This window comes from Coffea arabica, chromosome 5c, assembly GCF_036785885.1.
Source record: "Coffea arabica cultivar ET-39 chromosome 5c, Coffea Arabica ET-39 HiFi, whole genome shotgun sequence".
Taxonomy (NCBI): domain Eukaryota; kingdom Viridiplantae; phylum Streptophyta; class Magnoliopsida; order Gentianales; family Rubiaceae; genus Coffea; species Coffea arabica.
This window is the reverse complement of record NC_092319.1, coordinates 35,629,513-35,641,540: the sequence shown is the minus strand read 5'-3', so window position 1 is coordinate 35,641,540 and position 12,028 is coordinate 35,629,513.

Here is a 12,028-nt window from a genome sequence, read left to right as displayed (position 1 = left end):
ATTCAAATGTGTGAAGTCTTATATGTTACATAATGTATTTGCAGCTATTATTTTTTGTATGACCGACATTCCTACACAGGCAGCCTTGCATCCGGACTCATTTGTGTATGATATAATCTCAGCAAGCACTGCACACCGGGCACATTCTATATTTTACGGGCACATTCTAGGTGATCAGCTTGATGTCAGATGATGTGATAGGCATTTTTGGGACCATACACCTATCCTTGAGAATGTTCGGCATTATATTCGATTGGCTGGCTTTGAAGGGGTACTTGACTGTGGATATATGATGTTCGATCATGCTTTGATCACTAGTTTAGTGGAGCGATGGCGGCCCGAGACTCATACATTTCATCTTTCCGTTGGAGAGACTACTGTTACCTTACAGGATGTAGAGATTCTGTAGGGTCTACCCATAGATGGTCCTCCAGTTATAGGGATAGATACATCTCACAGTATTCAAGAGTGGATGAATATATGTGAGGAGTTGATTGGTTTATCTCCAACGATGTCAGATTTTGATGGGCAACGGCTCAAGTTGGGGTGTTTATCTAGAGTATTAGATACAGAGTTGGCACCCGATACTTTGGATGTCCAATGTAGACAGCGGGCCCGCGTATACCTGCTCCTGCTATTAGGCGGTCATTTATTATCGGATAAGTCCGGTAATAAAGTTTCGCTGTTGTATATGCCATTACTACGAGATTTGAAAACTGTTGGGCAATATAGTTGGGGTAGTACGATATTAGCAACTCTGTATCGATCATTGTGTAGCCACATCTCTCTCTAGATCGGCCATTGCGGGACCATTAGTTTTGCTCCAGGTACATTTGCCTCATTCAACGTGTCTAAATTTAACTATAGAATTATTACATGATCAATTAATATATTCAAATATAATTTAATTACAGCTATAGGCGTGGAAATGTATACCAACAATGCACCCTGATCGAGTGCAGCCGTAAGAGCACTATCCTGGTCTATATGGAGCTTGGTATGTATATCAAATATATTTCTATAATACTAATAGCAATCAACTATCTCCTTTAAGACACAGTATTCGGAATTCGTTCCCGTAGGTGGAATGTTGAATTTGATGTACACAGAGTGGCAAGACATGTGGTATCTATATTTCGAGATCAGTTGACGGGCTTATGTGCCTGAGAGGTACACTAACTATCCTTTGATATCATTGTGATTGCTCTTTGCCGTTATATCTGAGTAAGATGCTTAAAATTTTCGTATATGTTGGTTGTATAGCAACAAGATTATGCTTGAACATCGTCAAAATGATTTGATTGGCAGGAAGTTTTCGTCCAGTTATAGGGGAAATGCTGCCCAAATTTTCTAAATTCTAAGTGTAATGGAGGATAATTATTGTGCACTCATTTGTATGTATGTCATTGAATAATTATTGGTCTTGCAGTTCATATGGCAGCCATACTCGGACGATATTCTCACTTCTCTGCCTGCATATTGTACTGCAGGACACGACATTTGAAGATCTGTCATGTATCTCATATGTTGGGAAGTTGTCGATCCACATCTTCCTAATCGAGTTATGAGGCAGTTCGGATATCATCAGCCCGTGCCTGATCTAATAATGACTGAAAATCTACAGGCACTGCATTCTCTTGATCGTCGTGGCAAGGGGAATCAAGACCGGATAACTACACATGGAGTATATATTGATGTGTGGACTGATCGGCGTATGCATGTGGAAGACGGTGTTGTAACTGAAGATCCTACATATCCATCCGATAAGTGTCGTCAATGGTATCGCGAGCGGACAGTGCTATATATTTCAAATCCTACTAGGCATCCCGTTTTTCCGGAGGGCTTTCAGGGTGATAGCGCTAGAGCACAATATCTAGTAAGGTTTCCTTACAATTACTGAAATAGATTCTGAGTTCATCCAATTTGTTAAGATTTAACTCTATTAATCCTTATTCATTCCAATATTTGCACTCCAGATGGATGCTATGTCTCAGGTATATTACATGGCTGAGACTTCTCTAGCACAGAGTGACGAACAACACACGAATTATTTTAATGCAATAAAGGATTTTGCATCCATGACATTGGAAACTGTAGGGGAATCATCCCGACTTGCATTTCACCCTCCATGAGTACCACAACAAATTCCACAACCAGCTGACCCACGCCGCGTTGAAAGAGCTCCTAGGAATGTTCACGGAGGTCAGCATGGTGGTGGACGGCGTCGTAGACTCCGGTCACCAGAACCCACCGTCCAAACTAGATTTGATGGAGGGTCATAGGCTACTGAGTATCAGGGCACCCCTAAGTCCATTGGCCATTCTAGATCCCCAGTGCCTATGGCGGAGTTTACGCCCAATACAGACTTACATTATGGCAGTGGTGAACAACATGTAGGAGGTACAGATGCAGGCCAAAGTACCCAAGCACTTGATGCTAGACCTGAGTCACAGATTACTCAAGTCGATATAGTGATGCCAGCCCAGCCACGTCGAACACAAAGAGTACACAAAGCCAGAGGATGTGGCACTCATGGAAAACTTAGACATCATTGATATTCGAAACTTTAATTATGTGCTCGTGTTATGAATATTATTGTAAGTGTAGGGGAGGAAATGTGTGGGACTTTTAGTAGTTTTATGTTTAATATTTGGACAAGTTGTTGGAAATATTGTCTAGATTAAATGTTGTCTATTTTGGATTTGCTGGCAGGGAGTTTAGTCCACTTTTAAGGGGAGATTCTGTCAAAATTTTTTCAAAAAAAAAGTAAATGTATGTATATATATATATTTATTAATCATAATAAATTACAATAAACAAATAAAATTTGGAAATGATTATTATGTTGGATCTTTACACATGGAGCATTTATAGCAAAGTATATCTTGTACTCTATAACATAAATAATCACGTAATAATCATTTGATTAAGAAATTTAACTTTTTCAATATATAACAATGCTCATGGACTCATTTGATGTGCATTTAATGCCTAAAAATGCCATTTTTGTGTAAAAATACAAAAATGATCAAAGAACCTCATCCCTCGATTTGCAATGTGGATGTGTTTGATGTGTTTTGAAAGGTTAGATATTGTGTTTATTGTATATGACATGTGCGTAGGAGGTTGGAATTGATAAAAAGTTTGTCCAATGTGTATTTCTCAATTGGCCGGAAAAGGGAGAAAAAGTTTGAAAAATTACAGTTTTTGTAATTAGTGCAGAGAAAGAAAGATCCGAGCTCGGATCCAAGTCAATCCAGAAGGATCCGACCCCGGATCCATAAGAAACGAGCTCGGATCCAAGTCAACCTAGATGGATCCGAGGGATCGTCTGTGTTTCTGGTGAGACGGATCCGAGCCTTGTCGGATCCGAGGACATCCAGAACCGATCCGTGCTCGGATCGGTTCGCGATATGTATGAAACCGAGGGCTCGGTTCTTCATTTTCCAGATTTTCTCTTCCTTCTTCTCACCGAAACCTTAATCCCTTCCGCCAATCTTCCATTTCATCCATAAAATTTTCAATTTTTCACAATAAAAACCTTCCCTAACCTCTTGCGAGCATTAACCCTCAACGATTTCGAGGCCAAAACATCAATTTTGAGGATTTTCATCGTCAAAACAAATTCGGGCAACACCTAGTTTTTTCAAATTTGAGGTTGAATTTGGGCTTGTTTCTCTTCCATTTTTGCATCATTATCACCTTCCATCATCACTCTACACATTTAAGGTAACTATTTTCAACTTTCTAAGGAATTTCACATTTCTCAATTCTTCAATTTTTGTATTTTTCTATAAATTTGGGAAATGCATAAATTTTGGATTTTAATGCTTTAATTTTGCTATATTGTGCTAGTATATGTCAATAGAAATGCTTGTTTGCTTAGAATTGAGAAATTTGTTAATATGATGATAAATTTTGTATAATTTTTCTCATGAACGCACATTATACTTTTGTTTCTTTGTATATGTGGCATTTGATTGTTTGAAATGAAGTTCATTTTATGCAAAGTGATGATAAATTGTAGTAGGTATAGTGGATTGTTATGCATTGCTTTGAGGGAAATAGACAAAAGCTGAGAATTGTTTGAATTGAGGATGTTTTTCGTAATGCATGAGGAGATGTTGTGTTCAATTGATGATTAAGGCTTAACTTAATAGCACATTGTCTTTGATAGTCCATTTTACTTTGAGATAATATTCTATGCTTGCAATTGGTTTTAAATCTCACACATTTGGATTTATCATGTGAGAGTTAATTTCCTTATAGAAAATATATCTTCTCAATGTTAAAAGTGGATTTGAGAATGTGTTAAGTAGAGTATTTGTTTCAATATGTTGATTGTTGGCAAGGAGTTTCGTCATTTTACAAGGGGAAACTCTGCCGAAATTTTTTTCAAATTATTTTCCAACATTTTTTGAAATGTATTTTCAAGGAATTTAGATTGCTTTTAATGTGCATTGATCTTGTTCTTGATATAGGCACCATGGTCTACACAAGAAGGGCTATTATTCGCACTCCTTCCCCCTCTTCAAGTAAGGAACGCACTCCCTCGCCTGAGGAGTCACCAGTGGAGAAATCCCCTTCACCCGAGTCGCCTCCACGCTCACGGCATAAGACAGTGTCCACGAGCCGTGATGAGCCATTTCTTGACTACGATACCACTCGTTTCACCTCGCTCGAGAATCAACAGTGGTACGAGACCGGTTTGAACAAAGAAATCATTATTGAAAAATATTTGGCACCGGAGATGGATGACCACTACAAGGTCTCCATGGCATTCAAACGTCTTGGATAGGAAACTATCCTTAATTTGCTGAAGCATTACTACCCCAATCTGGTCCGAGAGTTCTATGCCAATGTGAAAAACAAACAGAGTCACAGTGGCAATCTCATCGTCTCGTGGGTTCGAGGCAAAAGAGTTGATCTAAATCGGGATGCAATCGCCAAATTCATCAAACTCAAAGATGAAGGAGAAGATGTTAAATTGACCAAGGAGTTCAAGGCACGTGATCCATGGCAAGTGGGAGAGACCGTGGCACGTCTTAAGGGTCAGTACCGTGAGCGAGGAAGTGCGAAAAAGCTCACGGTATACGCCGACTCCTTCGAGTATCGGTACCACCTAATCGCCTATCTTTTTGCCTTTAATGTGGTGCCAAAAGGAGTGGAAAACGGGAGCTCCGTAATAGTGACTTATATTTTCTGGATAAGATTATGCATGGAGTGGGTAAACAGTTGACCGGTATTCCTCTACCCAGCATCATCATCAGCTACATGCGGACTACCGCTCGAATGAGGGCTGGCAAGACCTGCTTCGGATTTCCTCAACTGCTCTCCCATCTTTTTGAGAAGCTCAAGGTTCCTCTTGGAACCGAGCGGGCCGTTGTCACTAGGTCCACCGAGGAGGTCAGTGTCTTGATACTTAAATCCTTGGATATCCCTACTGATTTTGGAGCTGTTCTGGTTCGAGACACTGGAGAGGCTTCGACTTCTGCTTAGCCTCCACCTCACACTGAACCACAAGCGGAAACTCAAGAGACGAAGGCACAACAGAGTCTTCCTCCTCCCGTTCCACGACCACCATCTCCGCCGCGATCCAAGTGGCAAGAGTTTCTCAATGCTATTTGTTGTATGGAGACACGAGTCGTCGAGCGCATTAACCAGACGGAGCGGATGATGACTGAGCGACTCGACAGACATGATCGCCATTTTTGTGCGATCGAGGATCATTTCCATATCCGATGGTCACCTACTCCGACACTTCAGCATGAGGAGGGGCATATTGGTACTTCACATGGTCCTCATGGAGTTGAGGAGGCAGTAAACCCTCGTTCTGAGTAGCCATGAAGATTTTTAGCTGATTACATCCGTTGTTGCTTTATTTTTCTTTTATTGGGTTCGGTATAAACATTGTAGTTTTCTTTTGGGATCTTTTGTGCTACTTTTGATTTTTTGTACTCTTTTGTTTCATGGTGGACATAATTTCGATGATCGTGAGGATTAATGGCTTCACACTGAATCACCACTTATTTTGAGGGAAGTTTCAGTTTCTTTAACCTTCCTCTACAATGAGGACATTGTAGCTTTTAAGTGTGAGGGAGGGATTACTTGATCTTATGGGTAATTGTGTCTTGAAATGCATGATTTTAGTTGTCTATGGCTTAAAAATATTGGAATTATATTTGGAAATATTGTCATGAGGTTAATTTTATTGAAATTGAGGTTGTTGGCAGGGAGTTTCATTCATTTTTATGGGGAAACTCTGTCAAAATTTTTCTAAAATATTTTCCAATATTTCATTGCAATTCTTTCAATTAAATGGCCAAAATGTTCAATTTTAAGTGTCTAATTCTTCCATTACATAAAATATTATATGTATTTTGGAAAAATTTAGTGCTTATTTGACTTGGAATTAGTCATTATGCAATTAGGATTTTTATATTTTAGAAGGTATATTTGGCTAAATAAGGAAAATTATGCTTAGAATTTTGCATGTTTAATGATATTTTCATTTTTACTTAATTTTATAAGTAAGTGATTGATATAGCCAAGACAAGTAAAGAGACGATCCGAGCCCTCGTCTGTACTTCCAGAGCAGTGTATCCGAGTACGAAAGATCCGAGCTCGGATCCATAAAAGAAAGGCCTCGGATCCTAAAAATCCGAGCCCGGATCCGTGTGACTAAAGAGACGATCTGAGCCTTCATCTATACTTCCGGAGCAGTGTATCCGAGTACAAACGATCCGAGCACGGATCCATAAAAGAAAGACCTCGGATCCTAAAAATCCGAGCCCTGATCCGTGTGACTAAAGAGATGATCCGAGCCCTCGTCTGTACTTCCGGAGCAGTGTATCCGAGTACAAACGATCCGGGCTTTAGTAGTACGGATCCATAAAAAAGGCCTCGGATCCTAAAAATTCGAGTTCGGATCCATTTTCACCTCTCGGATCCGAGGCTCGAATCTACCTTTCTCTTCGATTGCCACAAATGCGAGGTATTTATGACCTCGCATTTGTAAAATGAGAGCTCATATACCTCGCATTTCACAAATGCGAGGTCTGATTTTTTTTGTTTGTTTTTTTTATTTCGGTGTTGGAAAAATTCAGGGAGACTTCGCATTTAGCAAATGCGAGCTAAAAGAACTCGCATTTGCTAAATGCGAAGACCCCAAGGATAGAAAACCATACACAAAATGCTCCCTTTGTAGAATTTTTTTAAAAATCATCATAATTTTAGAAATTTCTCTGAATTTGGTTGGGTTTGGGGGGGGGGGGGGAAGAAGAAGGCCTTTGATCTAAGATTGTGTGTCAAGGAGGGTTTTCTTTGTTTGTTTCCTGTTAAGTTCGCTGGTTCTTGTAGAGTTCCATCCATGTTTAGTTATGGATTTGCCGTTGTTTTCTGTTCTTTCGACTTATAATGAAGAAATCCGTGGGTTTGGAATGGTTTGGGGGGAACAAAAGTTTTGAGGTTTATGTGAGTTTAGTTGATGGGTTTCATTTGAGTTTTGCATAAAAATGTCCGCGTGAGGGGGGGGGGGGAAGCTGCAAATTTGCAGCGGAGAAGTGCGAAGCTGCAGAGAAGTTCTTGCTGCATTTTTTTTTCTTTCTTTTACTGTTGGTCAACCCAGATTTTCTGCTTTAATTCTGCAACAAAATATAGTATTTGGTTTAGTTGATGATTGAGACTTGTAGTGTTCGTTTGTTTTGACCCAAAGTCTTGATATTCGTTGGACTTGTTTGCGTGATGAAATGGAAGAAAGCCATGGTCGAAAGTTGCAGAAATTTTCAGATTTCGCATGCTTTTTCTTTTCCTATGAAATTTTCAGTTTTTAGGGTCACAAAGTGGAGAGAATGCTTGGTGAATTTGTAACTTTGGCCCAAGCTGTTGTTGGTTGAGTCGTTAGCAATGTTTAGACGGAAAAGATTGCATTCAAAACCCAGAAATTGCAGCTCAAGAAACCAGCGAAAGAAAAGGAGGTTTCTGCTAAGAGGATGCATGAACTGTCAAACCTTTTTGCCGCTGGTTTGCTGAGCTTGTTCCACAGCTTTAACATGGTTGTTCTTTGATGATTCTCTTGCCATTGTTTCCTTTTTTTCTGTCTTGTGTGTCTTGGGTGTTAGTTTTGAAATAAAAAGCATCAGCTGCATGATTTGGCTTGGATTTCATTTCCTTTCGGTTTGTACTTGGGTAGAACCAATCTAGGAGAGTTGTAGAAGAATTGTTGTGAAAGATTTGCTTGCTTGAAATGCTTGATTTGTTTGCTGTTTGACTGAGATGTCGTGTGCATGTTGGGGAGCTTAGTGGTAAAGCCCATCAGCGTTCATTATCTTGTTTTGGGTTTGTTTTTCTTGGAAGTCTGAGTCGAATTTTCAGCAAATGATCATAGCATTCCGTTGTGCTTTTATCTTCCTCTCCCCTTTGTCCCAAGTTCTTTTCATTTGAGTTGAGTTATCAAATCCATTAGGAATTTCTTGGGTTGCTTTGCATGGATATGTCTCGGCTAAATGGAAAGAAAGTTGCGGCTGGAATGGTGCAGAAAAGAAAGCTTCTTCTACGTAGCTTGCATGCAAATCAAAAAGAAAAAACTGCCTTTTAACCCCTTGATATGCATTTAATGCTATTATGGCCCGGAAAATTGGGAAAACTAATCAATTTGGTCCCAGTTAAATGTTATTTTTTGATTGGCAATTTGGCATGCTGTAATGTGGTCTTTGGACAAATTATTCACGAATTTTAGGATGAAACTTTGAGGTTTAGAGATTTATGATTTTGATTTGGATTTTAGTAAAATTTTTGGGTATTTTGCTGTTTAATTGTAACAAATGGTTTTCATTTATTTTTTTGTGAATTTTAGTTTAGTTTTGATAGGTTTCACCTTAAGCCCTTAATCTTAATTTATTTCCTTTTGGATCCTTAATATTTGTAATAATAATAAATTGATCCCTCGAACTTCTTTAATTCTTTCAATTGGGTCCTTGTTTGTTTTAGTTTGATGAATATGGATTGTTTAGTTTATTTGAATGCCTGTGATTCAATTTCGTGTTTATTTCCATTTCATGTGATTATTTGTTAATTAAAGTGATGCCTTGACCTTTTCTTTGTTTTTGGAGGATAAATAAGAAAATTTCATTTCATTAGGGTGCCAATTCAAGGAAGGTACACTCTATCCCTTATTTTGATTTTACTCGACCCTATGTGCCCCCTATGTGCTTAATTGTATGCCTTTTGAATGTTTTATATTTATTTCTTTAGTCACTTTATTTGTTTCAATTTTGTATATTTATTTTAATTTAATTTGTAATTAATTGGAAGGCAATTAAATGCCAAAATTGTAATAGTTAGGTTATTATTTTATTTTATTTAATTCTTTCCCCCTTTAGATTGTAGTTAGGGCCCCCAAATGTAATAGTTAGGGTTTTATTTACTTTATTTGCTTTGTGTGTTTTGCATGCTTAGGTGTTACGTGTTACAAGCTTTCTTAGGGCATTGCATCTAGATTTCATGCTTATGTGCTACGTGTTTATGTGATATTACGTGTTTACTTGCTTTATTAGGTTTTATATGATTAGTTTAGCTGTACTCAATGTGTGACGTCACCACACTAGTCCAACGCTAGTTGTGGCCTTTTCCCTCGATTTTCCGCTAGCCCAACGCTAGTGGGAATTCATAGATGTGGGTTAGTCCAACGCTAAACCCTTAGGAACCATTCACTCACTAGATCATGTTTGTGTGACTACACTACATTTTCATGCATATCTTTTTATTTTCTAGGGTCTTTTATCATTTTTGCATGGCATCCCTCCTTACACGTATATCCCTTATCCCATGCATGTTCTCTCCTTATATGTATATCCCTTATCCCCATATGCGATACATGACATTAGACTGGCATTTTATTTAAGAATTAGAACTAGAGTAGATCATTTGCTTGTTTAGATGGGAAAAACCCCTTAAATATGGGATATGGACGAGTTTGGCTTTCTAGCCTTAGCACGCTCGTATTCCCTCTATTAAAGGGAAAGTTGAAAAGTCACGAGTATTAGTTCCCCGCACCCATTATGATGCATTCTCTTAGATCACGTATATTTGTATATTATTATCATTTTCCCTCTTTCGAGTCTCATTTTTTGCAAAATTCGTGACCTCTTCAAAGAGTCACTTTTTGGGCGCCACAACTAATGCGATTTGAACAAATTAAACTTCGAAGAGATATTCCGATATACTCCTAGGTCTAGGTTTTTTGCATCCAGATAGTGACTTCTAAATGTGATAAATTTTTAGATTAAAATAAGAAAATCTTTGACTAAATCACGCAACTAACCTTGGCTAGATTGAAAGGGTGCCTTGGATTTTATCCTTGCCTTCCCTTTCTTCAAATGTGACTCCCGAACACTTTTCTCTGATTTTTCGTAAACTTGGAGTCATTTAAAAAGGATTTTTTCTACTTTTTATCTAAAATTCATTTTTAGATGACTTAGTACACCTTAACTCAATAACAAGTGGCGACTCCTTATTTTCATTAAAAACCCTTTTAAACTATTATTCTTGGGGCAAAATCGTCGCACTTTTTAGTCCCATTTAGGTCAATTTTCTTTATTTTCTAAAAATAAAAAATCATTTTTCTTTAACCATCCGCTCTTGAGGATGGTTAACCAGAACAAACATAGCCCACTCTACTGTGGTGGCTGCAGAGTCCGATCCCACAGTTAGTGGCAACTCAGCACATCATTGTGGAAACCATGTTGGGTGAATTCTTAGTTTATGATGAAAAAAAAAAAGAATTCTACAACGAGGGCGTTTCTTGGAGAGAGTTCTACAAATAGGGTGTTCGCATTCCGGGAATGCGAGCTCACTGAGCTCGCATTTAATGTGATCTTCTTTTGTGTAATGTGAGTTGTTTTTACGTGATCTCAGGAAGATTAGAGTGCTCGATTTGATTGAGTCAGAGTTGGTAGAAGATGAAGTGGACTGGATTTCATGTTTTCCACAGAATGGAACTTGTCTTGAGTCTTTGATATTTGACTGTGTGGACTCCCCTATTAATTTTGAGGCATTGGAGAGACTTGTGGTTAAGTCACCGTCTTTGAAGAAGCTTAGATTGAATCGACATGTAACAATTGTGCAGCTCTATCGTTTGATGGTTCGAGCTCCACAGCTCACCCACTTGGGAACTGGTTCATTATGCCCCGGAGAGATTGTTGCTCAGGGTGAACAGGAGCCAGACTACGTTTCTGCTTTTGCTGCATGCAAATCTCTAGTTTGCCTTTCTGGATTCAGAGAAATCAATGCTCATTATCTGCCTGCAATAGTTCCAGTGTGTGCTAACCTTACCTCTCTGAATCTTAGCTACGCCACAATCAGTACTGAACAACTGAAATCCTTTATCTATCATTGCCATAAGCTCCAGACTTTGTGGGTAAGTAAATGGAATTTCCGTTTGAATGTTGATTCTGTCAATCTTTTGGTTTTCCTTACCCTTGATTTATGCAGGTGCTTGACTCGGTATGCGATGAAGGACTGCAGGCAGTGGCTGCAACATATAAAGATCTCCATGAGCCAGTGCAGGTGTCATTTGGGAGAGATTAAATTCCCAAAGCTTAAATTTGGGAGAGCTCGCATTCGCTCAATAAGTAGATCTCGCATTCCGCGAATGCGAAAAATTCTGCTGAGCTCGCATTCGTGGAATGCGAAGACCCCCCTACGGAATACCTCACCAAAATCACCCCTTTTGTAGAATTTTTTTAAATTTCATCACAAATTTGGAAATTTCTCAAACCATGTTAGATTGGAAGTTGAAAGAGTGTATGCAAATTGCAAGTTCAAACTTACCCCAAAAATAAAATAAAAAAAAAATTGCAAGCTCAAACTATCACCAATTGTAGTTTGCATGTTAAACTCTTAATTTGCAACATATTGCTCAAATTTATTGAAGACCAATAAAATGCGGAAGCTATTTTTTGAATAAAAAGAATTTAGCAGGCCTAAATGGATAACAATACTTTAAGAGAAAGCCATAAATTAGGATAGT